Source organism: Strigops habroptila, chromosome 11 (genome assembly GCF_004027225.2).
Source record: "Strigops habroptila isolate Jane chromosome 11, bStrHab1.2.pri, whole genome shotgun sequence".
Classification (NCBI taxonomy): Eukaryota; Metazoa; Chordata; class Aves; order Psittaciformes; family Psittacidae; genus Strigops; species Strigops habroptila.
This window is the reverse complement of record NC_046360.1, coordinates 30448392-30454370: the sequence shown is the minus strand read 5'-3', so window position 1 is coordinate 30454370 and position 5979 is coordinate 30448392.

The window sequence follows — 5979 nt, the reverse complement described above, 5'->3', positions numbered from 1 at the left end:
TATGTACTCACACCCAAAAGGTCTTCATGCAGGTCGTGTTTCCACAGCATTTCCAAGGGCTTGGATTAGGTGGTGGGGGTGGGAATTGAGGGTATTGGGTTTTCTTCCAGTCTCTCGAGGTTGTTTTATTAATGACTTTGCAGTAGGTGCAGAAAAGCCTTCATTGCTGAACAAGAGTGGGACCTGTCTCAGGAACTACTCTTTAGATATATTTTCCCCACCCCTGATGTAAGAGACAAACAAATCACATCTTTTTCAGGCTACTGAGGGAGATCTGTTACAGCACCCAAACCTGCAGCTGTCTCCCATGCGCTGCTTCTATCTGACACAAGGTAACATCCCATAGCCTCTCCCTTGGCATCGCCATTGTTCATTTTGGTCATAACAATGCCACTGAACAAACAAACTTCAAAATAAAAGGGAATGCCAGAGCCAGGGAGACGTGCCTAAGGGCAAGAGAACAGGGATAATAAAACTCATGGCATCATCCTGGTGCCAACAACCCTGCACTTTTTGTGCCTTTTAATTTCTACAGTATCTTGGAATGGTTTCCTGAGGCACCATTTCATTTTGGAGACGAAAGGAACAGGCAAGGGTTAAATCGGAGCCGCCATCCCCCACCCCCAGTCTATTCACAGCAGAAGGAAATCTGTCTCTCTCCCACCCCTCAGCATCCTGTCTCTGCTGCCTTGGAAAACACACAAATCCCTTACAGCTTCCTGAGGGGCAAAGACCTCAGCCCACTCCCAGCCGCCTTGCAGCATCCTGGTTTCCCCATGGCAGAGCGCCCTTCCTGGGGGGCTGCTTCCCTCCTGCCCAGCCAGAGGAGCTGCTCAAGCACACCAGCTTGGTGCTACCCAGGTACTACCCCAGCTGCTTCTTGTCCTGTCCAGGTGGTAGAAATTGGCCTTGGATGCAGCAAGTACCTCCCAGCTCTTCACTGATCACAGGCTGAATTATTCCTAAGCGGCTTTTTTCCCCACTTGTCCGCCTTACCAGGTCTACCCCAATGTCTCATTTTCCCTTTTCTCTCTACACCTACTGCGGACAGCCAGAAAGGACTTGAAACTGCTCCCTCAAGGTTGCCTCAAGCTCATCAGGTATGTTCCCCACTGGGCACCGAAGAGTTTCTGCATCCCACTGATAGCTGCCCTGTGGCTCCAAGGAGCCAACACATGCTTATAGCAATCTGGATATGGGGAACTCACAGATTTCAATGTTAAACCAAGTCAGCCCAACCTTGGGAAGTCCCCACAGCTGTCACTGCTTTCCCTACATGGCCCTTGGGTACTGCCAAGCATGCCTGCCTCTCCCCTGAGCAAAAGGCCAGCTCCAGAGCTACAGGCCCTCACCCTCTTCCCCTCCAACAGACTCAGAAAATGGACCAGCCATCCAGCTCCCCCTTGAGATACAGAGAATGGGTGCTGCAAAGAGAAGCCAGCCCATGGCTGAGCTGAGGAGGCTCAGCGTCACTCAGAGCACCCAGAAGGCATCCCACCCATTACAACAGCATGGCACAGCGTGGCCAGGAGGTGCTCAATATCTGCACAGCAGCATTACCTTGGAGCTGTGCCCGTGCTAATAAGTGCAGTTTGAAGCATGAAGTGGCTGTGCTACCCTTGGCCCATGAGCTGGAGCGCACTGCTGTTAGCTCTAGGGCCTCCGAACCGCACGCCGTATGTTACTCACATAGAGGCATGCCCTGAGAACACTTCCAAAGGGCAGGTACTGCACAGTTCTCATCCACATGTGGAATCTGTGCGATGTAAGTAGGGCACTGTGAATTCACACCCCGGCTCTCTGTGCTGCAACTTGTCCACGGAGACAAGCCCCGCATGGCTTCTTCCAACGCTCCTGGTCATGGGGGAGCGGCACGGGGAGCTACAGCATTGCCAAATCTAAACATTCAAAATCATGAGTCACAGTTTCCAAAAATTATCTAACTGGTATTTTAAAAAAAAAAAAAAAAAAAAAAAAAAGGAAATTTAATGAATTCTGTTTTTCGTCTTTCAGATGACACCCAAAAGTTTCTCCACAATTCTCAGTGCTAGAAACTTCAGGAAATACAAACACATGACAGCAGAAGTAGCGATGTTCGTGCATTCTCATGATTCCAGAAGCTGGAGCTTTAAGGAAAGAAAACAAACAACAAAACAACAAAAGGCTTATAAAGATTACGATTTGGCTAGCAGCAGAAATAAAACCTCATGATTTATGTGGCAAACCTCAGCTGAAAAACTCAGCTCAAAAACTTGGGGGGGGGAGGGAATGTGAAACATTCCAGCATCATTTTGGCTGCCAAAATAACAGAAACAATCGTGAAAAAATTCAACACAGGGGAAAAAAAAAAAAATTAATGAGATTTGTTCCACTTTCATGGACTCAAAGACAAACAGATGTTGACAAAAAGATGTTGCAAATAGTTCTTGCTGTTGTTCAGCCGAGCCCAACTCGCAGCGATGCGAACGCATCTCTTGTTCATTATGTCATCCTCCTTGCTCTCGCTTTCAGTTGCTCACACAGAGCAGCCACTGTCTTTGCATGCTGTGTGCTCTTTCACGTCTTTTACCAACACAATGGGTTTAATTTCAGTCTCTAGTACACCACGTTAACAGTCGCAATTAATTATTCTCATTTATTCTGCAAGAACACACCTGTACTGGGTACTTTGCTAAGAGACAGAAGCACAGACCCTTTTCATGTGTTTCAAAGACATGAAAAATCTCCGCTCCTTAGTAACATCTGCACTTTTTAATACGAGTCTACAATTTGGACTACAAGTACCAAAGGACTCAGCTGGCTCCTGTGTACTACTTTCTGTTCTCCTTTGATACCAAAGCAACCCTTAATTTTGTTTACTCTAGATTAGACCTGTAGCACTCAACCCAAATGATACCAGGACCCAAGAGGTGCTCTTCTGGAAAAAGGCTTCAGAAATGGAACCTATGTCCAAATTGAAGATGACGCCAGCACTGGTTTCATTTCAAGGCAATCCAGATGTTCAGTAAAGTGATTAGGAAGTGGTGTGTATCAAATATAAGATACTCTACATTGAACTAATGCATTTATTTGCTCTGAATGGTTTTCCAGTGCAGGGCAGCACTTTGCCTGTCACAAGTAAAGTGCTTTGACAGAACACATGGACATTTCTGCTGCTTAAACTGAGCCAGCAAACAGAGCGGCCAGCAACTCCCAAGTCTCAAAAGGGTCCAAAGAAGTACTATCACTCTGATATATTTATTTCCTGGTCAACTAAATGCATGAGTTCAGGTCCCATTTGTCAGCATCCTGCACATCCACAGCCATTTGAAAGGAAGCAAATAAACATAACAATATTACCATGGGGTCATTAAGTTTTCACCCTATTACTGGCTAGCAAGTGTCCAGAGTGTCACTGAAATCAGGTAATACAGCCCTTTGCTTTGGAGAATGGAGGCCAAGAGCTTGTCCCAGATATCAGCAGCACCTCTGCCCAGACAGACTCTGTTCCAGCACTGCCTGCCTGTGCTTGCAGGCACAGGGCTCTGGTACATCGCCTGGCCTTGGCTGTGGAACTCTGACAAGGTAGGCAAGACCTGTCCAGGGCTAGCAAGAGGTAGTAAAGCCTTGTCTCAAACTATTGCAGAGTGCAAGTACCACCTGCCTCTCCCATAGGGACCTGATGATGGTTTACCATTCCCTTCAAGGAGGAGGAATGAGGATGAACATCTGAGAAAGTTAAATGGGTGGATCCTCTGTTTTACTGCTATATTTAGTTACTCAAAAGAAAGGGTAGCCCCTTCTTCCTCCTTAGTGGAGAAACCTTCAGTGGATGTGTTGACTTCTACTCTGGCTGCCTCCATTTTCTAGGGAGAGTTACAGAAAAAGTCCCCAGGCAATCACAAAATCCACTAAATCCAGGGGCATCACATCCTCTGCTAATAGAAAACACTGTAGCTCCATCCAGCTTAAAAAAGTCACCAGCCACCCCATCCCATTCAAATGCAGCATCCACAGACATGGGCAGGGTTTCTACACTGTCAGCATCCCTCTTGACTTTGGGCCTATGTCTCTTTTTTTCTCACTCAAGTTCCTCTTTGCACCTTCTACTTGTGAACAGGGGAGGACTCAGGCACATGAAGGGGAAAAAAAAAAAAAGAATCCAGATAAGAGAGTGCAGCTGGGCTGTAATTTGTAGTTTCACAGTCCTCTGTGGATAAGCCCCAACACAATACATCCATTTGCCTGCAAATTCAGAATTGTGTTAAACCCACAGTAGTTCCGATGTAACAATATCTTCATGCTGAGAAACTTGAAGACTGCTGAGAAATACAGCACTTAAGCAGAACAAAAAGCAAATTCCCAGCAGCACCTTCCACCCCCATGTTTTTATTGAGTTTTAGTAGAAAAGAATTCAAAAATACAGAGGGCCTGCAGACCAGACTAGGCATTGTCTGCATTAATTTGGGGTATACATTACTTTCAGCTGATACGCAGATGAAAAATTAACCCAGCATTCCTCCATGGTTTGGGATTTTGTGAGCGAGTTTTTGCAAGCGTATCTCTGCTCCCTGGATATGGTGCTCTGGATGATTTCCACTTACATGGGCACACGGGAGAAGGAGGAACAGCTCTGCATGTGTGTGCGTGCATGTCTGTAAGACAGTCTCCCAGATGGCAAAGGAACATGCAGAATAATAGCAGCTCTGAACTCAAGAGAGCTCTGAAAGGGGTAGGGATATCATGGCTTTTCACCACTTGAGTGACAGCAGAACCTGGCTACTAACATACCTGATCTGTATTGGCCATGCAAAAGCTAATATCAGAAACTGATTGAAGTGGCACTAAGATTTTTATTAGAGCCTAAGGGAGCTGGAACCCACATCTTCCTGCACATCAGGAGGCACTGGACTTCCAGTCCACCGCTGGACTCCCAGTTTTGGGTGATACTGAAAGGCTTTAATCCTAAGCTTATTCCTTAAGGCAAAAAAAAATATTTTTCAGGTTATAAAGGTACCAGGCTCCCAGATGCTCTTATCTGATTATCATTAGGTTTTAATTCCTAAAATACATAACTTTATAGTTGTCATTCATTAGGTTATACAAAATGCAGACTAGAGGATTATACTTATAAAGATTCAACAATGGAACATATTTACATTCTCTAGTTTATTTCTGATGGAAGCTAAGTTTTCAGCAGCCACAAGTAAATTCAAACACTTAAGTCCCTCCCTTGCACCAGAGGCAACAAATTTGAGCCTCTTCTCCCAAGAACCACCAGCAAGCTTTTTCCATAACAGGCGCTAAAAAGCAAAAGCTCCATTTGTGAATGGCAGGGAGGAAACAAATGTGGAAGGATAACAAGGCATTACATGGCCTTGCTGAACAAAGCATACATTGAGCACACTCCATCCAGACACCTTCAGCAGCAATCTCACATGCTTCATCGCAGAAGGACAGGCTCCCTCTCCTAGCCACAGCCCCCTGATGCCCATAGAACAGCTCTACAGGGCCCTGCACCACCACCACCACCACCACCACCACCACCACCACAGTGCTCCCACACCCCAGGGAAAGTCTTCTCCAGTAACACCACTGCCAGCATCCAGCCATCTGGGAAGCACCACCACAATATCCTCTGAGCCCCAGTGCTAACCCCTGTAGCCTCCCAGGGCACATGCGTCACTCCTGGCTCTACCAAAACTGCATTTCTGCCAGTTTTTCGTGGCAGCCCCTTCTCAGCAGCCAGTAAGCCCCCCTGTGCAGAACCCAAGGAGAAGACCTACCTCTGCCACAGTAACACAAGAGCTTCCGTCTCATCCTCTCTTCAGTCTAACCAGCCTTCATGCATAACTGGCAGAAAGCTAAACCACACAGGACTCCCTTCTCAGGGGCTACATTCTTCTTCCCTTCCAAATCACTTTCTTAGAGGCGAGCTTATCTTCCTCATGGGCTTTTAAAGCCTTGGGGAGTTCTGGGAACACAGCCTGTGCGGATGAA